The sequence below is a fragment of the Chiloscyllium punctatum genome, chromosome 51 (assembly GCF_047496795.1).
Source record: "Chiloscyllium punctatum isolate Juve2018m chromosome 51, sChiPun1.3, whole genome shotgun sequence".
Classification (NCBI taxonomy): Eukaryota; Metazoa; Chordata; class Chondrichthyes; order Orectolobiformes; family Hemiscylliidae; genus Chiloscyllium; species Chiloscyllium punctatum.
This window is the reverse complement of record NC_092789.1, coordinates 17,749,059-17,772,377: the sequence shown is the minus strand read 5'-3', so window position 1 is coordinate 17,772,377 and position 23,319 is coordinate 17,749,059.

The window sequence follows — 23,319 nt, the reverse complement described above, 5'->3', positions numbered from 1 at the left end:
TGGAATGCTCTGCCAGGGAAGTGGAAAAATTGGATATAATAGCAAAGGTTAACTGGCAATTAGATAGAAGGATGAACGTGTCAACTGTATAGCGATCTTGACCATGTGAAGGCAGATGGTATTATATGAGAGGAGTACACTGATCGTCACAGACATGCTGGCGGAAGGGTCTGTTCCTGTGTTTTACTTTTCCCTGGAGAATTTTAGCTTTGGAGAGAGGCTGGACTTAAACGGAACATGTTTCTTTCGAGCAAAGGCCGTATTCGGCTAGCATGTTTCATGTGAACAAGCTTTTGGGGAGCACGGGTGGAGAGAGCGGAAAACAGCTGCTCCCTCGAGTCCAATAAGAGGACACAAATATAAATTGAAAGGACTTGAAGATCGTCTCCTAAGTTCTCTGATTCTCTGCTCCAACAGACACAAATAGAAGCTCGCTAGCAATGTCATTGGCTCATTGTCCACTCTTCACTTCGGGGAAGGGAGCGTGCTTTTGCACACGGAGGGATGCTTGTATATCTCCAATGCATCACTCTCCGACTACAAAGACGGGGAAGAAAAATGGGAATTGCACCTGGAAGGAGACAAAATGCACACGTCATGTTGGCCTACAAGCAGGAGAACATCAGTTGCATCATTTCTAAACCACAATAATCAAACACAAAGGGAAATATCTACCAAGCTTGGCTGACATCATGAGGTCAACGAACCACTGAGTTGGCAGAAAACAAATAAAAACTTCCAATGTACGGTCTGGGAGACTGCCAGGGGTACTATGTGTGGTCAGCCGAACACAGCAAATAGGAACAGGAGCAGGCCTCTTCGCAATTCCAGTTTAATAGAATTCAAATCAATGAGATCATGACCAACTGAAAGAGCTATCAATGTTCAGCAGATTTGGCAGCATTTGTGAGGGGAAATCTCTGTCACCTTTTCGTTTCAAATGAGCCTTCCTCAGAACTGGGAAAGGCACCACAGTTCTGAGGAACAGTCACTCTCCCCGAAAGTTAAAATCCGATTTGTATCCACAAATGCTGCCAGACCTGTTGAACATTTTCGGCAATTGCTCTTCTTCTTTCTGATTTGCAGCATTCCCAGTTCTTTGGTTTTCTATGCAAAAAGGTTGTGGCTGATTTTTTTTAGACGTCAACTGTGCATTCTTACGTATTCGTTGAGCACTTTTCATATGTCAATGATCGACAATATGCCGGCATCAGCAGGAAAACAAAATTTAAACTCTTTGCATCCCTTACCTTTTGAGAAAGGGAATTCCAAGCACTCACAACGTTTCAAATGGGTACATCCTTCCTCTAAAGTAATGGATGTCTATTTCTTGAATATGGACTATGCATTCACAACTTGGATAAGAAAGTAAACGCGACAATTCGTAAGTTTGCAAATGACTCGAATTCTGTAGTGTTGTTGATCGTGAGGAATATAATCTCAGTTTTGAGTTTGATAATGCTCATTTGTTCAATTCGCAGTTGTACGGCAGATAGAATTTAATCCCAAAAAGTGTGAGCTGATGCATTTTTGAAGTCTAATAGGGTACGGATGTGCACAATGTATGTTAGGCCCCCAGGACATATTGAGGAACAATGGAAATTTGGTGTGCAAGTTCTTAGGTGTTCAAGGATGTGAACGCCTGTAGACAGGGTTATACGGATGGCATACGTGTTGTTTTCACTTTCAGTCATTACAAATTGGACGCAAGGAAGTCTGCTTACAAAATTATAAATCATTGCATCAACCATCGTGGGAATCCTGAGTGTCGCTCTGCTCACCACACTGTTGGAAAGTCCTGCTTCCACCTCAGACATAATAGACAAGATTCAGCATGATGTTACATTGGATGGAAGTTCTCAGTTATGACGAGTGACTGGGAAGGCTGGATTTGTTCTCCTTGGAAACCCGAATGTTGAGGAGGAATGGGAAATTATGAGACGAATAGACTATGAAAATCTCTTTCCCATGAGTGCCTTTTCTAAGACCAGAGTGCATCAGTTTCATAGGTGCAGTAGTTGGTCCAAAATAGAATGTTTCCCCTCAGGGTTTGGTGAAGGCACTTGCTATATTCCATTTCAAAGAAAAGCCAACAATCCTTTCGCAGGTCAGTGACAACGCTGTTGAAGTGGGTCTGCCTTCACGTGCAGCAGCAGACGAGGTCAAGATCATAATTACGTTGTGAGTCTGGAGTTAAATATAGGGACAGGGCAGGTCAGTAATACCCACAGCGCTGCGCCTATGGATTCGTTTGAAGGGATGACCAGGTCTGTATTTATCGCTTTGCAGTTATCATTAAGTCACGAAGTATCGACAGAGTACGTTAGTGTTACTGTGGTTCTGCTTTCATAAATACACCCAGACCAGAGTGTTGGTAAAAGCAGTGCTGTCATCACAAGTATAGGCATAGCAGATCTAGAGCAACCATAGTGCTGTGGGTCTGAGGTCGCATGCAGACCCAGAGCACGTCAGTTATAACAATAGTGCTGTGGGATTGCACTGACATGTATACTCACAGCAGGTCAATAATAAGCAGATTGCTGTATATCTAGAGTCACCTTTGGAGGCAGAGCAGAGATAGAAACCAAGTTACTGTGGGGCTGGAGTTTAATGCACAGACAGCACAAGTAAATGAGAACCAAAGTACATTTGACCAGGAGTCATATGAAGAGTCACAGCATGACAGTGCCAAGGACATTACGGAGGTTCTGCTTTCACACGTAGAGAGAGACAAAGCCAATGCTGAACACAATGTTTTGTGTCTGAAGTTACGGGCAGAGACAGATAGAACACTGATAAACACATGTCGAGTAAAGGCAGATCAGGTACTATGACAGTGCTGTTGGCCAAGAGTCACATGCAGTTGTAGAACAGATGAGTGGTAACCGCAGTGCTGGAGGTCTTCAGTCATCAGAACAGACAGATTATGTCAGGTAAACCACAGAGCTGTGCGTCTGGAGACAGTGTAGGTCAGGGGAAACACAGTGCTTCTGTCTGAAGTTACTTGCCAGGACATTGACAACAATCGTGTAATGGATGAATGGAAAGCAAGGAAAGCAATGTAAGGGACACATGGATAACGAGGGAGGTCCTGAATTGAGTGAAAGTGAAAACAGAAGCACACTTAAGTTTCAGAAACATAAATTGGAAAAGGCCGATGAAGAATATCAGGATGGCAGGAAGATACTAAAGCAAGGGTTTAGTGGAGCAAGAAAGAGCCATGACATGCACTAGGCAAGCAGAGTAAAGGGAAGTTCCAATATATTCGATGCTAACATTGAAACCAGGAGCATAACGAAGAAGAAAATGGACAAACAAGGATAATGGAGGGAACTTGTGCTTGGATGCAGAGGCTGTGGATGAGATACTGATGATTACTTTGCATCGGCATTCACCCAGTAAAAAGACATGGAGGAAAATGAAATATGTGCGGAGTATACAGATATGCCAGGGCACAGTGAGAGCAAGAAAGATGTGGTTTTGAATCTCTTGAGATGCATTCAGATGGCTAAGTTGCCAGGGCTTGAAAGTATCTTCCACAGTTATTTGAGAGAGGGAAGAGAAATGATTGTTGCGGCTTGGAACAAGAGCTTTGTGTCATTGCTAACCACGTAAGAGATCCCGGACGACTGGCGAATAGCTATTGATTTTCCTTTATTCAAGAAGGGAAATAGGGGTAATACAGGAAACTATAGGCCAGTCAGTCTTACATCGGTGTTTGAGAAGATTTTGGAGAGAATTCTTTGTAATAGGTTTTACATACACTTGGAAAAGAATGGCATGTTTAGGGGCAGCTAACATGCTTTCGTGCAGTACAGGTCATGTTTTTCTGACCTAATTGACTTTTTGAGCAGGTCACAAAGGGGATAAGGGTAGAGCAGAGTATTTTGCTTACATGGATTTTAGTAAGTGTTTTGAAAAGATACCACCTGGTGGACTCATGCAGAATCTTAAGATGCATGGGATATATCGTGACGTGGCCGCGTGGATACACTTTCGGTTATCTAAATAAGGAAGAGGATGACTGTGGAAGGGTATTGGATTTCTGTAGGTCCGTGACTAATGGTTTTCCACGAAGGTTCTTATTGGGACCTCTACGAATTCTGATATATTGAAATGACTTAGTTTGACATGCAGATGTAGAGCCATAGTATATCACTGGTACTCACAATGCTGTGGGTCCATTGTCATAAAATCACAGACATGTACAGCAGGGAAACAGGACCTTTAGTCCAACTACTCCATTATTTGCCATTTGGCACTTATCTCTCTCAATGTTTCCTGCTCATATGCCCATCCAGATACTTTTAAAATGTTGTAACTGTCGCAGTGTTTATCGCGTCCGCTGGCAGGACATTTCATGCATGCACCATCTACTGTGTGAAAAAAGTCGCCCCTCATGCCCCTTTTAACAATTTTCCCTCTCACCCTTAAGCAAATGCTTTCCAGTTTTTGACTCCCCTAATGTCGGGTAAAGGTATAAACTTTGCAGCTTATCCATGTCCATCATGATTTTGTAAACTTTTATAAGGCCACCCATCGGCTCCAGGGAATAGACACAACAGCTTGCTGAGGCTCTCTCTGAAGCTCAACCGCTCAAACCTTGGCAAATTTCTTACACATCCTTTGTGTTACGGGCAGTGTTGTAAGTCTGGAATCAAGTGCAGAAACAGCGTGGACCAGTGTCAACTGCAGTGCTGTGGACAGGTGTCATGTGTAGATAGATATCAGTTCTGTGGGAACTGCTGTACTTCGGGCTCGCTCTCAAATGTAGAGAAAGGACAGATCAATGGCAACCACGGTGCTTTAAGTCTGGATTTGCATGTTGAGACAAAGCAAGTCATTGGTTATCACCATGTTTTGTGCTTCGAGTCACATGCAGATAGAGTGTAGGTTATTTCAACGCAAAACTACGTCGGCCATGCGGCATATATTGAGACAGAATAGATTAATAGAACACCCAGTGCTTTGAGCCTGTTGTTACGGAGTCGTACTGTGAGTCTGTCGTCACTTGTAGATAAGCGCAGGTTGGAGTAAACACATTGCTGTGGGTCTGATTCGAATGCAGATGCAGAGCAGGTAAGCGGTAACCACAGTGCTGTGTAGGTAAAAACAATGACTGCAGATGCTGGAAACCAGATTCTGGATTAGTGGTGCTGGAAGAGCACAGCATTTCAGGCAGCATCCAAGTAGCTTCGAAATCGATGTTTCGGGCAAAAGTCCTGTGTGTCAGGACGCGGATGTATGGGGGAGCAGGTCAGGGGATACCACAGGCCAGTGGGTCTGGAGTCACATGTAGAGAAAGCAAGTTAATAATATATACACTGTTGTGCTTCTGAAGTCTCATGTCGAGACAGAGGCGATCAGTGTTGCCCACAGTGCTGTGGGTTTGGAGTTATAAGCAGAGATAAAGCCGATTGTGGTAACCACAATGCAGTTGGCCTGGAGTTATATAGAGCAGTTCAGTGGTAGATATTGTTCTGTGGGTCTGGAGTCGAATGAAGAGACAGTGTAGATGAGAATATTTACAGTGCTGGTGTTCTGGAGTCACAGGTAGAGGTAGAGTAGATGAGTGTGAAACAGCGTGCTGTGAATCTGGATTCACATACGTAGCCTGAGCAGATCAGTGAGAACCACAGTGTTTTTGGTCTGAATGCGAATGCAGAGAGAGAGCAGATCATGGGAAAATATTGTGTTAATTTTCTGATGCTGCAGAGAAAAACACACAGAGCCTATCCATAAAGCTGAATAACACCATTCATGGCAACATTATTATCAATGTTTTCTGGTATCCAAAGATCACGGTGTTGCAGTGGTTAGCATTGCCGTATCCCAGTGCCAGGGACCAGTGTTTGATTACAACCTTGGGCGACTTTCCGTGTGGAGTTTGAACATTCTCCTCTCCTCTGCCTGGGTTTCCTCCAGCTGCTCCCGTTTCCTCACACAATCTGAAGATGCGCAGATTAGGTGAATTAGCCATGCTAAGATGTCCGTAGTGTTCAGGCATATGTTGGTTAGGTTCATTAGTTCATAGAAATGTGGATTAATAGGGGAGGGGAATGCTTCTTGTTGGGTTACTCTTCAGATGCTCAGTCTAGACTTGTTGATGCAACCTATTTCCTCACTGTAGGGATTATTTGAATCTATCATTTTGTGGATCTGGCGTAAGACACAGTGCATACCAGTAGTATCAAGAGAGCAGTGGATTGCAGTCGCGTGTAGAGAATAAGGAGGTGAGTGGTAACCAAGGTGCTGTGAATCTGGATTCAGAAGTAGAGACAGACCAAGTCATTGGTAATCATAATGCAGTCTACCTTGAGGCAGACATGGAGGCAGAGCTCATCGGTGGTAACCAAAGTGCTGTGCATCTCAGGTCACATACAGAGACAGAACAGATGTTTTGGAAGCACAGCTTTGTGTCACATACTGAGATACAGTAGGTCAATGTTATGCTGAGGGTTGCAAACGTGCACTCACATGGAGATGCAGAGCAGATCTGTGGTATAGTCAGTGCTTGTTTCTGTAGTCACAAGCAAAGACAGAGTAGTCCATTGCAAAATGGTTGTGGGTTCGCAAATAAGTCCACAGCAGGTCAGTAGTACCCACAGTGCCGTGGGTCAGGCATCACTGAGGAGACAGTGTCGGTGGGTAGTTACACGGTTGGAGTCGGTTGGAGTCACATGGTAGCTGATATATGTATTCACGGGTATTGGGGGGATCATTGAAGATTTCCACAATGATCGTCTGTTGATTTCCATGCGCCAACAACTCCTTCGAGAATGTTACTCAGTTCAAACTACTCCATCTGCCTCAATGCCATTCCAATCTATATCCCTCAAGAACTTAAGCCTGGCCTCTGGCGAAAGCTTGGCACGTTTTGTTTGTTCCCAATATCAAATGATCCATCTGATATTTTACAAATGGAGCAGTCACTCGCTTGCTCAGCACGGGTAGGAGATCGATACCACAGATTGTGGAAAGGAGTGAATGGAAGTAAACATGATTGGAAGTCGACATTTTGCAGAAATTGTTCAAGGCTGTTGAAAGAATATTGTGTTCAATTTGAGGGAATGGAGTATGACGGCATATAAGCTGTGCTACCCTATCACAACACCCTGTTTACACCCCATTTTACTACTGTGAGCAGATCTGAGAAACAGATCTTACAAAGGTTTAATTTTCCTTGGATCAAGTAAAATATAGTTTTACATGAATGATGCATGGACTTCGTGGGTTACCTTTTGAGGAGACCTGTATTTTCTGGAATTGAGAAGGTGAAGCGGTGACCTGATTGATGTCGTCAATATATGACCAGTAAAAGACAGTGAATATAAAGATGTTATGATATAGAACCATCGAGTTCATGCCGACCCCCTGAAGAGTTCAAGACCTGATGAAATTCTCATCCTCCCCTTTTGACCTTGATTCACCAAGTCTAATTTAACTAAACTGCGACATCTTTGGAAAGTGCGAGACAACTCGACAAGTCAGAGGAAACCCAACAGAGATGATGTGAAAGTACAAACTCTACACAGCCAGTATGCAATTCTGGAAGAGAGCCTCAGCCCTGCCGCTGTGAGACCGGAATGCGAACTATTGATCCATTGTGCTGTTCAATGAAGGAAATCGAAAAGTGGCAAACATTCCTTGATATGGTACAACACAATATTTCATAATATAACATGACATCATATAATATACAGCAATGTTGGTGAATATATTATTCCAGTTTTGACCTCCTTAAGTGAGAAAGTGCAACAAAGGGATACGAAACTGATTCCTGGACTGGATCGACTGATGCATGAAGTGAGGAATTATTGGTTTGAATTTATTTGTTCTTTCTGTTCTTCCCCAGTACCCAAGTTGTGTATGTGCAGTTGCGAGACCCTACGAAAAACAACAGGTGTATAAACCCTTATTCATTTTTCACCAGCAGGAAGGAAGGAAGCACCACAGGGGCTAGAGACAAAAAGTGCCCTTCGTGCCAAAGAGCAATGTTGCACGATCAAAAAGATGAAGGGGAGAGCAGGGATAAAATCAAAATAGAGTAGGAGGGGATAAATAAAACACTCTACTCCCAGCTGTGCCCGCCTGTCACTGAAAATCTCGAGGATGTTGGTAGGCACCCTGTGCTCCTTCTTCAGGGACATCCGGACTCAAACATGACCACACAAGACGGGTAGGCAATCGGTCATAACCACCCCCTCCACGTCCCGCTGCCTCGACCTGTTTATGACCAGTTTGCACAGGCCCAGTAGCAGACCCACGAGTAGCTCCTCCGACCTATCCTTTTCTATTGGTATTGGGTGCCAAAAGAGCAGAAGTGTGGGGCTTACGTGCAACCAAATGCAGAGGAGGAGCTTTTCAAGAAACTCAAAATGAAACACCCAACATATCATTGGTCCTGAACGCCCGAGCACCACAGAACAAGCAGTTGGGCTGGAAATCCGTCAACCATCGCAATCTTCACCTAAGCCTGTGCCCTCTGATCCTGGTCTCTCATGCTGAATGGAACATCTTCCCTCATCCACTCCATCGAGGCCTTTCAGTATTCTGTATGTTTCAATTTGCTCATCCTTCATCCTTCGAGATTCCAGCGGCCCACATTCCTAAAACTTCCCTCATACGTTAACCCTTTCATTCCTGGGAGTATTGTCCCGCGTCCTACAGACCCGCCCTCGGACCAGCACATCATTCCTGAGAAATAGGCCCAAACTTGCTCACAATGATCAAAATGTGGTCTGACCAGACCAGAGCCTTATAAAGCCTCAGAACTGTATCCCTTTATTTTTATTCTCGCTCCTACCTGTCTTGTTTACAATTGTGCAAGTGTGGACCCCCTCATTACTGATATACAAACGAGAGGGAACAGAATATTTTTCTTTATTCCGGTAGCAAACATAAAATGATGCACTCAGTCAGCGATGCCCACATACCATGAAAGGTTTTATTTATAAATTTCTGAAAGTTTCACCTGAGTTGCCAACAGATTGTTTCATGCTTTCATGATGTAAAATATTTACCTCCTTCATGGAACAGATTAACTGCCGGATGTCATTCTGTCGACTTCAAACGATGTTATGCAGCTATTATGGAATGAATCACAGCACCATTTGTTTCATAGTGAAAAACAGAAACTATAAACAGGGATAGATCATTCAAGCATTCGAGCCTGCTATAACTTTCAATGTGACCTTTGGTGATCACCCAACACTATCCCCTGTTACTGTTTTCTCACCATACCCTTTGATCCTTTTCGTTCCAGGAGCCATATCTGATTACTTCGAAAACAAGATTCATTTTTTTTCGCCTTGACTGCTTTAAGTGGCAGATGGTTCTACCGTCTCCGCGCACTCTGAGTCAGGAAAGTTTCCCTACCTCCGTTCTAAATGGCCTATCCTGAATGCCTTCGACTGAGACCCACTTGGTTTTTAACTCCTCTGGTCATCGCGAACATGCTTTCCTGCGTTTAACCTATATACTCTTGCTAGAATGCTACAGATTCAGGCAATTCAGCCCCTCAAACCTCTTTCCGAACCTTAAGAACAGAGATAAGTAAAAGCAATCTTCAGCAAGAGAGTGGCTAATCGATGGAATTCATAGCAACAGACCGTTATGTAGACGAAGTAATCACATTCATTTTGGACTGAGAAGGTTAGGTTCCTCAATATGAAGGAAACCTAAGGTTACCGTGAGATGGCGAGGGATTTTTTTTGAGAAACGTACCAGCCAGGATTGAATGCCAGAGAAGACTCATTGGCCTGAATTTGTGCTCCTATGTCTTATGGTCTCATGGGCTTTATACCTAATTCGTCCTTAAAATTGGCTAACTGCAAGCCACCTTATACAAAAAGATTTAGAGACAAGTATAACCCAACTAAAGTTAGCTTAACGTCTAACATGTTAGAATCTATTATAAAGGAGGTATCAGTAAATCCTTTAGAAATTCAGAGTATCATGAAACACTCTGAGCACGTATTAACGGTAGGTTTAGCGGTATTGTAACATGTATTGACATAAAATGAAAAAGACTTGCTATCTCGGCAAATCATACCATTAAAGTACATTATCGTAAAAGAACAGAGTGCAGAATACATTGTTACAGCTTCGGACACGCAGCAGAGAGAAAACTAAGATTAGAATTTCGCAGTTTTGTTTCAAAGGTTGAGATCAGAGTGGGAAAAATTGTTCTTGAATATTTTGATATTTGAATAAAAATATTTAAATCTTCTGCCCGTCAGAAAAGGATGAAAGATAGTATAATCCTGGTGAGGTGTGGGATCATTGATTCTATCGGCTGCTTACCCGAGGCAGCGGGAAGCATAAATGTAATTAATTAATTGTCGACGAATCTGAAAATACACTGGGCATGTTCATGACTCTATGGTATTTCTTGCGGTATTGGGCACAGCAGTTACCGTACCAAGTTGTGATACATACAGACAGGATACATTGTATCGTGCACGAGAAATAAAAAGTAAGCTTCTTGAAGTACATCAGGAATTTCCATAGCCCTCTGAGAACGTAGAGACATTCTTGTGCATTCTTCACCGTAACATCTACGGGGAAGCTCTGGACAGGTTGTTGGTGATCGTTACGTCTGGTAACGCTCCTGACCATCTTCATCTTAGCACCACTGATGCAGAGAGATGTATTTAATACACTCAGCCATGAGTTAATTCCTGACACTGCTACTGGAATTCAAAAGCCACAGGTGGGACGTCAATCCGGAATGGCTAGCTTGCCGGAGGGTGGGGTGGGGGTGGGTGTTATGTTGTGGGGGCATGTGCGGAGGTCGGTGGGTGGGTGGGAGCTGAACATTTCTTATCAGGGTAGTTGATCTCACCCCACCGTGGTATACTTTCGATGGTGATGCAACATTGACTGCTCACTGTGGACTGTCACTTTAACAATTCAAGAGCTCAGAACTTGAGAGATTATTAACTACAGATAATCTCCAAGCCCGCGGAACAGGGCTCCTTTGTTTCATTTATCTCACTGTGACTTTGCAGAAATTGTTGGGCGATAATATAATCTCTGCCGTTGCTCCTCGCAACACGTGATTTTGGGGAAGTCAACACTGATTGTGGGAGGTTTAATATTAAGTAAGTTGCCACAGGTGGTTTCATCCATCTGGAATTGATGTGAATGACCCTTCACAGATTGAGCACAGCCTTTACCATTTCCGGACAGGCCTGCCACTGAGTTAGATCCTGCTGAGTTTGGAGATTGACACTGTGGCACGAAGTGCAGACAAGATAAATGTTAAGACATGCAGAAGGAGGCTGAATGGACAGAGAGAGAGCATGAAATAAAGGTCGTGGGAGTGATGAGGGAGCAAGAGATAAGCATAATGGAGATTGCAAGATTAACAGGAGAGGTGGAGGATACAAAATACTGTAAAAACAGGTATTACAAAAAAATTGAGCTGCAAACCCGAATGATGGATAGAGAGACAGAAGGAAAATGTGTTAGTGAGAATAATGTGAGATATGGAGAAGGAAAGTAAACGGGTTAGAAAACGGGACCAGTTCCTGCGGATTGGAGGGTGGCTAATTTTGTACCATTTTTTAAGAAAAGTGGGAGAGAGAAAGCAGGAAATTATAGACCAGTAAGTCTGACCTCAGTGGTGGAAATGTTGCTGGAGTCTATTATAAAGGATGAAATTACGAGACATCTGGATAGTAGTGACATGATACGTCAGAGTCAGTATGGATTTATGAAGGGGAAATCATGCTTGACTAATCTTCTGGAATTTAATGAGGAAGTAAATCTGAAGATGGACGAGGGAGATCCGGTAGATGTAGTGTTCCTGGACTTTGAGAAAGATTTTGATAAAGTCCCACATCGGAGGTTAGTGTGCAAAATTAGGGCGCATGGTGTTTGGGGCAAAGTATTAACGTCGATTGAAAGTTGGTTGGCTGACAGGAAACAAAGAGCAGTGATAAACTGCTCCATTTTGGAATGGCAGGCAGTGACCAGTGGGGTACCGCAGGGATCAGTGCTGGGACCGCAGATTTTTACAATATATATTAATGATATAGAAGATGGTATTAGCAAATTTGCTGATGATACTAAGCTGGGTGGCAGGGTGAAATATGAGGACAATGTTAGGAGATTACAAGGTGATCTGGACAGGGTAGGTGTGTGGTCAGATGCATGGCTGATGCATTTTAATGAGGATAAATGTATGGTTATCCACTTTAGTGGCAAACACAGGAAGGCAAATGGAATCAATTTATGTAAAGTGGCAGTACAAAGAGATCTGGGTGTGCTTGTACACCAATCAATGAAGGTAAGCATGCAGGTACAGCAGGTAGTGAAGAAGGCTAATAGCATGCTGGCCTTCATAACAAGAGGGATTGAGTATAGAAGCAAAGAGGTTCTTCTTCAGCTGTACAGGGCCCTGATGAGACCACACCTGGAGTATTGTGTGCAGTTCTGGTCTCCAAATTTGAGGAAAGACATTCTGGCTATTGAGGGAGTGCAGCTTAGCTTCACAAGGTCAATTTCTGGAATGGTGGGACTAACGCTGAAAAACTGGAGGGAGTGGGATTGTATAACCTTGAGTTTAGAAGTCTGAGAGGGAATCTGAATGAGACATATAAGATTATTAAAGGATTGGACACTCTGGAGGCAGGAAACATGTTTCTGCTGATGGGTGAGTGCTAAACAAGAGGACACAGCTTAAAAATACGGGGTAGACCATTTAGGACAGTGATGAGGAGAAACTTCTTCACCCAGAGAGTGGTGGCTGTGTGGAATGCTCTGCCTCAGACAGCAGTGGAGGCCCAGTCTCTGGATTCATTTCAGAAAGAGTTGGATCGAGCTCTCAAGGATAGTGGAATCAAGGGTTATGGAGATAAGGCAGGAATAGGATACTGATTATGGATGATCAGCCATGATCATATTGAATGGTGGTGCAGGCTTGAAGGGCAGAATGGCCTACTCCTGCACCTATTGTCTATTGAAATACAGGTATAGAGAATAACAAGTGGCAGAGAGAAAGGAGATAAATTGTTAGAGTGGAATGCAGAGCAGAGAATGACGAGAAAAGTGTGCGTGAGAGAATGATTAATGAGGGACAGTGAAAGAAGATGAATGTGTTCAAGAGGAAAAACAGGAACAAAGACTAAAGAAAGAAAGATACATGGAGAAAGAATTGGAGAAAGAGAGATTGGGCAATGAGAGTGAAAGAGTGTTTGAATGAAGACATTACAGAGGGAGTGAATCATACATTGTGTGACATAGGTGAGTGAGTAAAAATAACAGCGTTCAAGATAGAAACAGCGACAGAGACATTCATGAAGGAGAGAGAAATTAATAAAGTGCGAAAAGAACATCAACAACACACATAGGTAGAGACAACCGCAGTGTAATCTATTTTGTTACGGATATCCTCGGATGTAGTTCAGCAAATGTCAGCTCGAGGATTGTACATTACTCTATCGTCGTAAAGATCCTGGTTTCTTACATTCATGTCAAAACGCTTGTGTGAAATAACATTTTCACAGTGAGGTCGCTGATTGGATCAAGACAGAGTGATAGAAAGTCTTTGGGCGATAGGGATGCAATAAGATGGCGTCAGGATCTCAGATGTTGGCGGAGAGAAGAAGGACATCTCATAGATCAGTACCCTCTGAAAGCACATCATCAGTGTCTTCACTCACCCTTCATTATATTTTATTCACAAGACGTGGTGTACATTGGCCGGTCCACCATTTGTTGTCCATCCCTATTTGCGCCCCTTGAGAAGAGAGTGTGGCTGATCTCCTTCTTGAACTGCAGTGGTCAGTGTGCTGCACGCAGACTAACAATAAGCCGTCAAGGAGGCACTTCGAGGATTTTGACCCAGTGACTTTGAAGGAACTCTCGAAATATTTCACTTACCTTTCATTCCTATTCATTCACTTCAAATGCGAGCCACTTGTTCGGCTAACATGTTTGCTCTCCATAGTTCGCCTTGAGAAGGTGGTGCTGGGCTGAGCTCTTGAAACAAAGCAGTCTGTGTGCTCTGTGTAGACCCATAACTCCATATGGGAGGTAATTCCAGAATTTTAACCTGTGACAGTGAAGGAATGCGATACACTTCCAAGTCACAATGGTGAGTGGCTTGGACAGGCTGTGATCCCATGCGTCTGCATTCCTGTCCAGCTGGATGGAAGTGATCACGGGATACAAAGGTGCTCAATCAGGATTTCTGGTGAATATCTGATGTGAATCTTGTGGAAGGTACACACTGCCACTGAGATTTGGTGGTCGAGCGAGTATTATGTGTGTGGGAAATCTCTCAATGAATTGAACTTTTTTGCCCTGAATCGAGTCTCTTGAGTGTAATTGCAGCTGCAAAAATCCAGGCAAGTGGTTTTCACATATCTCAGTTGTGCCTTCTCAATGGTGGATAGATTTTGCGAGTTGCGAGGGTTGGAGGTGAGTGGAGGGGAGAGTAAGGAGCTGAATTAGACACTGCAGGATTTCTCACCTCTGAGTCGCTCTTGAGCCACTGTATTGATATGGCTGGCCCAGGTTAGTTTCCGACTCAATTTTCAGACCCAGGATGTTGGTAATTGTAAGCTGTTGGTGGAATGGTGGGGGATGGATGGTTGCCAGTTTGTAATATAATGCAGATACCATTGAACGTCTAGTGGGAATGGTTTCATTTTCTCTTCTTGGTAAGCTTCAGGACATTAAATGTTGGCAGGGAGCAAATCAGTGAGTATAACACAATTGATGTCTAAGTGGCAACAAGTACTGAAGGACTGAGAATGGGGCCGACTCGGAAGGCTATGAGGGGGATAAGCGGTGAAGGCATGAATAGATAACCTGAAAGATCATTGTGTTTGTGAAGTGTCTGTCAAACAGGATAAGGGTGGGGCTGTTGGGCTGATGGGCTGCGTCAGCAATCCGTTTTCCCTTTGTAGTTTTTACCAATGATGCTAACGTGTGTGTCAATTCTGGCCCTTTAACAAAGTTACGTTGTCCTTGTTTATATTGAAGAGAGATCGTGAAGACAGAGTTTCTGTTATGTCTGTGGAGGGCTACTTTCAATAGTCAGAGGGAATTGGCAAGTTCTCCCTGTTCATGGTATTTTCTAGTTTGTTCATTTTTTAGCAGATTGTTAGAAATCCCCTGGTAACAGAGAAGCAGCTACAACAAAAAGAACTTCCATGCTTCAACAGATGTTTATCACCAGCTTTCTCTCTGAACGGTCTCCTGTACGTTTGAACCTGAGTTTGAATTTGCATTTTGCTAAGTGGTGCGTTTTCAGATGTTGCAGAAATTGGAACCGCTCCCTCACTTACTTGCAATAGAGGCATTTGGGTTTTCAACTACGTGAAGTTATTCAAAAGTCTGTTTTCATTCTGTTCCTGTTTCATACGTAGTGTTCAAACAATTTTTGCTTTCCACCAAAACGTACTGTTTGACCAGCTACACCACTCCTGGAATTTCCACTGTCCATCCGCCTAAGAAAGAATGTTCGGCTCTGGTGCGTCACCTTAAAATATTCTGACGGAGTCTGGCCTTCTCCATAACAGATGTCAACCTGATTGGAACTGCCCCATACTTCTTTCTCATCCAGGACAAATCTGGAAGACACAGGCTGCATCCAGTGTCTGACATGCTTCCCTAAAGTTCAATCTCGGTTTCAGAGAGATGTTAGAAAATATGACAGTCTCCAAACCTCTGAGAGAGACTAATCCCAATTCAGGCATTCCTGAGAAGGTTTAGGTGCCGTTACCACTGACATATGTCAATCTCCCCCGGCCAATGCCACTCCCCTAGGTTTCAGGATGCAAACAAAACTGCATTGCTTGATCACCTGCGTCTAAATTCACACACGTTTCATGGTACAGATCTCGCGATACACCTGGGAATGGGCATTCTATCTACTTTGGCTGAATAGGTTCGGGAAGAACAGGGGGTAATGAAGGGAAAAATGTGCCATTTTGGAAGGAGTCTCTCTCAGTTGCCCACACTGAACATAGGAGCTCACATTTAATATGCGGCCCTGACACAGAACTCCCGGACCACACACTGAATACACAGACCCCACGCAGAAATTAAAGACCTTATATTGAAAACAGATACACCATATTCTTGTGAGTGTTGGTGATTCTCCATATGTGTTAGTCTATATGTTAATATGTATGCCTCTGTTAACATATATGTGTCTGTGCTGTGTATGTTTGCATATGTAGCTGTTTCTGGGAAAGTGTTGTTTGACGTGTGTGTGTGTGCGTTTGTGTGTGTGTGTGTGTGTGTGGATCGGGGTGTGTTTATGTGTGCGTGGATCAGCCTCTTTCACTATCTACTTATGCACGGATATGATTCCACGCATGTGTCTTTATCTGTGTTGGTCTGTGCTTCTATACGTGTGTGCCCATCTTTTGTGTGTTTGTGCATTCATGTGTGTAACAATGATTGTGTCGTATTGTGTACCTCTGTTCAATGGAGTCTCTGCAATAGAGTCATAGAGACAGAGAGTTTTACAGAGCAGAGACAGGGCTTTTGATCGAAACTGGCCCTTGCCAATGAAAACATCCAACCACGTGGAGCACAGTTCCTTGCAGCTGGTCCATACACATCAATTTCCTGTCCCGGTATTGTCCAAATGACGTATACTTGTTGCTAACGTACCCACCTCGACCACTTCCACTGGCAGCTCACTTCATATGCGTACAATCCTCTGTCTAAAATCAAAATTTCCTCAGTTTCCCTTTTTACGTTTTCCACTCGAACCTTAAACTAGTTCCCTGCATTCCTCGATTCGCAAAGCCTGAGAAAAATACTGAGTGCATTCCCACTACCCAAACTTCTTGTGGTCTTCAAGAGAACTCCTCAGTGTCCTACATTGTCATGAAAAAAACCCTAGTTGACCAAACTGTCCCGAAAGCTCAGGCGATTGAGTTCGGGCAACATTTTTCTAATTGTATTCTGCATTCTTTACAGCTTAATACCATCCATCCGATAGGAAAGCGGCCAAAACGGAACACAATACTCCAACTGCAGCCTAGCCAACATGCTGTAAAACTGCAACATAGCTTTCCAACTTCAATACTCAATACCTTGACTGATGAAGGCCAGTGTATTGAAAGCCTTCTTCACTGCCCTGTCCACCTCTAACTTCACTTCGAATCAACCTGTGCCTGTACTCCAAGTTCCCTCTGTTGCAACACACTCCTTAAGGTCCGACCATTCACCATGAAACTCTGAACGTTGCTTAATTCAAAATACAACACCTCACCTATAGCTGTATTAACCTCTATATGCCATTTCTCGGCCAACTTCCAGCGCTGATAAAGGTCCTGCTGCAGGTTGTGATAAACTTCCTCACGGTCCACGTTTCATCCATCTTTTATTAGCATGCGCGAACTTACAACATATGCCTTGTATATTTTCATCCGAATCAATGAGAGAGATTAGAAAAGAGGTAATGTGCTATAAAAGTCATCTTAACTTCTGAAAAATGTCTTCACGCAGAGGTACCTGCATATCGTTCCAGGTCAATACTCGGTGTCACGAATGATACCCAAAATTAGTTTACTTCCTCGTTACAGAACAAGCAGAAACATTCCTCCTCATGGGCACGTTCGACTCTGAGCGTTGTCATTCCAGTCACAATTCTTCTCAAATCTGGTGTGTGTTTGAGTGTGTGTGTGCGTGCCTGTGTGTGTTTCTTTGTGCCTGTATGAAGGTCTGTGTGTCTGTGTATGTATGTCTATGTGTTTGTTTTTGCCTGTTTGAGAGTGTGCACGCGTGTGTGTATGTGCGTGTGTGCGAGAGAGAGTGTGTATGTTTGTGTGTGTTATGTTTGTGTGTATGTGTGTGTTTTTGTGTGTGAGCGTGTGTGTGTGTGTGTGTGTGTCGTTGGAAGCGTTACTTTGTATTATGCAGTGAACTACTGTCCTCCTTCTCTGCTCCTCTGACTGAATCCGGAACGGTTTTCGATTAAATCTACTGCTGACTGTGCATGGATTCCGGAGGCCACAAAGGAAGGCATTTAATCACGTTGAACACTCCAGAGATATTCAGACCTGCGCATGCTCCCAAACGCACGCAGATAAACGAATGTGGTGTCACGCAGGTCGGGGTGAATTGAAGTTCCAAAGAATTTCGACAATTCAACAAACTTCTCAATCTTGTATTAATAAATTTGACAAATTGCATTCACGAATCGAAGCGAGATCAGTGCACACAATAAACAGTTCCCTGTCATCCTCGTACTCTCAATCCGAATGAACTGAAGGCAAACACAGCTGATCAGGCCCATAAGTGCAGTTAAATATCTGAATGGACTGTGCCAACTCTTCATTAGCAAATGGAGGATTGAATATCTGATCGAAACACCAAAATTTCAAAGGTTCAATGTCTGCTCCTCGTTCTCACAGTGTGAGTAACCCGGTCTGTACTATGGGCGTTTAGGATTCAATTCACTGGGCAAGCAAGGCGAATGAATTCATTGAAATAATGAAAACTTGACACTAGAATTAGATTTTCAAACTGAAAATCATTCCGGTTATTGGAATTTGTCATGCCCATCAAGATTTTACATCGGAAACAGACATGGTGAGTTTCCGTTTGAATCAGGGATTGCAGTCGGAAACAATCCCCTGAGAAGAAACTCCCAGCTCTGCAAATTCCAGTGACAAGCGTCATAAGTGTTTTCACACGGAAATGGGACTGAATCGGCATTTCTGCAAATCCAATGAACTGGTAGCTTTAATCCAGGATCATTTGCTGGAACAAGATGATTTTGAACCGAGTGACACCAGCCATTTTCGAGTTATGTTGCGAAATCTGGCAGAATTCATGCATAATCTGACAGATATTGAGTCTCTTGTACATAGTGACGAGGACAAGACACAGTAACCCAGATTGTAACCTCTGACTTTATTTTCTTTAGTTTTGTTAACTTTTGCATGGTAATTTTGCATTATCCTGTCATTTACAGACACTAATTTTGTTTCTTCCCTTCTCCCATTTGTACTAAAGTATTGAAGATGGAATTCAAGTCCCTTCCAGTAAAATTAAACGTCTGGACATAACTCATCAATCATGCAAAAAATTAGAGTGACCTGAGTGCTGAGTGAATCTCAAACTTGCATACATGACAGGAGAATTTGAACCTCATAATACACACTAACAGAGAGTATGATTCAAAGACAGAATAAATCTCGCGATTAGTACATGTCCAGCAACAGAATCCCACAGTTATATACATTCATGAATCTGACAGTAAGAAATGGGGAGAAACTCTTGGTCAAACACAGAACCAGATGCTATTTAATGCCTAAGGAAGTCCATATTCACTGGCACTCTCCGTGATCGACACAAACACGCAGGAACCGCTGGAATATCAAACACAGGGCACTTTGCACAAATGCCAACCATCGACCATTTAGTTAATCTCTGAACTACAACATTCCGATTGTTAAAACGGCCTGACATCGAAGGGAAGGAATCATTAAACAATATTAAACATTGTGTTTTATCGAGTTCGTATCCATCCCTGCCATTCCCAAATTAGCCTGTACAGTGTCATTAAGTAATATACACATGCGCTTCTCCAACATGCAATCTTCATTGTTCAGGACTGTGAATACTTTTATTGGCCGTAATTCGTATTTCTGACAGAGTTGGACAAGTTTACATTTCTTTCAGTATTGCAGACAAAAGGCATTTTGAACGTTACTTATGTCCATAAATCTTGCATTTTTTGCCGAAACTGCCAGCGTAAAGCACCGGAAAATGCTGTTGGCTGCCAATCTTATAAGATCGAATGGATCGGAAGGAGAGACACTTCGAAGCAATGAGGAATTTGCAACTGCAACGGTATGTGATGGATGGCAGTTATACGAAGGAGAGAAGTCTCAGATGCAGTCACAACGATGGGGTAACTCCAGGAAAGTTAAGTGAGATAGGCAGCTATTGCAGGAGTCTTGTGTGGATATACCCATTTCCAGCAGGTATGCTGTTTTGGAAAATGTGATGGATTCTCAGGGTAACGTCGCAGGAACAGCCAAGTTTCTGATATTGAGACAGGCTCGAATGCAGCGAGGGGTACGATTGGCTCCATGAGATCAACCGTGTTAGGAGATTCTCTCGTCCAAGTTACAGACTGATGTTTCTGTGGCCAGCAGTGAAAAAGTAGAATGCTGCGTTGCTTCCCTGGTGCCATGATGAAGGACGTCTCAGAGAGCGTGCAAAATGTTCTCACGGAGGATAGGGGCCAGCAAGAGTTCATTGTCCACATTGGAAGCAACGACATATGAAGTTTCAAGGTTGAGATTCTGGAGGCAGATTACAGGGAGTTAGGCAGAAATTTATAAAGGAGGTCTTCGAGACATGTAATATCTGGATTACTCCGGGTGCTACGAGATGTTCAGCGCAGGAATAGGAGGATGGAGCAGATGAATGCATGGCTGAGGACTTGTTGTATGGGAGAAGGATTCAAATTTTTGGATCATTGGAATTTGCTTTGGGATCGAAGTGGCCTGTACAAGAAGGACAGATTGCACCTAAGTTGGAAGGGAACTAATGCACTTGAAGGGAAATTTGCTGGAGCTGCACGGGAAGATTTAAGTTAGGAAGGTAAGGGCGTGGGAACCAGGGAGATAGTGACAAAAGAGATCAATCTGAGACTGGTACAATTGGGAACAGAAGCGAGTCAAACAGTCAGGGCAGGCAGGGACAATAAAGGACGAATAAAGGACATAAATTTCAATGCAAGGGTCCGAACAAGGAAGGCAGATGAACTCACGACGTGGTTGGGAACATGGGACTGGGATATCACAGCAACTACAGAAACATGGCTCAGGGATGGGCATGGCTTGCTGCTTAATGTTCCAGGATACAAGATGGATAGAAAGGGAGGGAAGAGAGGGGGGAGTGGTATTTTTGATAAGGGATAGCATTACTGCTGTGTGAAGGAAGGATATTCCCGGAAATACATCCAGGGAAGTTATTTGGGTGGAACTAGCCTAAAACTAAGCTTATCCCACTTGTTTACATTTGTGTCATATCCCTCTAACACATTCTTATTAATGCATCTATTTAAATGACTTCTTAATGTTGTCGATGTAGCTGCATCTAACACTTTACCTGTCAGCATATTCCATATACAAACCATAGTCTGTACGAAAAGATTTCCCTATAAGTCGCTTGGAAATCTTCCCCGTCTCGCATTAAGATTATGCCTTCTTGCTTTGAGCTTCCCTTTCCTTGGCAAAAGACCTTTGTTTTTCACCAACATCCTGGGTTCCAGTTAAAATTATCCCAGCCTATCCAGCCTCTCTGTATAACTCAACCACAGTCACACCAACATCTGCCCGCCTCCCCATATCCCAGAAAAGTTTGGGCAGAATATCTTGCAAATCTTTTTTGCACCCTCTGTCGTTTCATAATAGCCTTGGACCAGTCGCTGTGATTTTGGGAGTTTAGAAATCACATTTAAAAAAATTAAGTTAAAATGAATGCCTTTGGCAGAATGGCATAAACGTGACCGAAACATATTTCTCCAGAAGCATCATTAAATGAGCATGGTTTTATTCATACTTCTGGATAAATCAATGACAACTCATGGATTGTTTGTCAGATTTGTGATTTTCAAAGCTGCCAAGAAACGATGATGATGTATTTACTGGGTGGACATGTCCTGTACAAGCGTATTTTAACATCAGCAAAATAATTTGGATTCAAAACCATTGAGCGGTCGTTGACATTATTCTGTTGTTTAGGAATTATGTGTCGTGATCAAATTGAGATGAATAAGGTATAATGAGGTTTGTACACAGAATAATGTAAAGTTCTGAATGTGCTGCATTCTAAGTTTCATTTGGCAGTCATCGTTAAAAGGCAAAAATAAGTCAGTCAATATAGAAAATTGATTAATTTACTCGAGAACGGTGAGGAAAGCTTTGATAAAGTGGAGAATACATGATGGGCCACTGTTAGCAGGTACTGAGGGACGCAGAAGAAAGTGCGGACTGCAGATGCTGGGGATCAAAGCTTAAAAATGTGTTGCTGGAAAAGCGCAGCAGGTCAGGCAGCATTAAAGGAGAAGGAGAATCGACGTTTCAGCATAAGCCCTACTTCAGGAATGATATACTCACTGAGACCTTGTAGAGGGAGGAGGAGAGCTTCTTCTGAGGGACGCAGTGATGGATTGCCATGCGGATGGAGGAATGTGATGTGCAATTGATTGAATCTCATACGACGTCCACATTCAATTTATTTTGTATTAAATTCCATAAATATGAATGAAGAAATTGCAACCAACTCTGCTCATTTTTGCATATTCTAATGACCCTCGATATTTATCATGATGCCTCCGTGTCGGAACCTTTTGAAGACGAACGTCTCTGCGCAAACTAATGAATCCAGCGTCTGCAATAATTTGCTGCTGTGTCATTCCAAGCAGTGATTGTGACGTCTCTCCAGCAGATGGAAACGTGCTGGCCTTTGCTCCCACAATCACACCTGGCTGAAAAAAAATGTCTCTGTCTCTGACGCAGATCACAGTGAACTCTGGGAAATTGCCAGCCTTTCACCGAGCTTCTTCCTTTATTTTCAGTGTTTGTCTTCGACCTGCTGAGACTTTCCGTTGGTTTCTCGCATCGAAATTGCGCGCTCTTCTTTTCGGCAACTCAGAGATATATTTTGCAATAAAAATGGTACTTCTGTCACTCTAACATGGCAGCCGCTATAGGCGAGGTGCTTTTGGATTGACAAGTTGGGAACTAGTGGCAGAAGAGATGGCACTATCGGGACCCAGAACCTTAAGAGGAATCAGAGCAATGCACTGTGACCAAGAGCACAAATAGTGTCTGTCGACAAACTCAGAGCAGTCAAACAGAAACTCTTTGTTTCGTAATTCGACCTTTCTGGATCAGAATTGGAATGCTTTACTGTCACTTTATTGTTTCATTTTTCACCACGTACTGGCCCTTTAAACCTTGATTTCCTGGTTGATCTCAAATTGATGAGCTCCACTACACGACCCAGGCTTGTCCTTTCAGTCTGTCTAGTCAGACGGCAGATCCCACATCTCTGTACAGGCATATCTTTACACCATATGACTTAGAATGAGAAGAAGGCCATTTGGCCCAATGATTCTGCCTAGTTAATAAATGAAATCCTAACTTATCTAACAATCTTTAGTATCACTGTCTTACGTTATTCCCATATCTCTTAAAACCTGTATTAATTTAAAATGCATATCTCAGTCTTGTATACACATAATCGTCAAGTGTTGACAGGCATTACAGTGAAGTATTCCAGTGTCACACCCTCTGAAAGGCGAAAATCCTGAAAATGTCT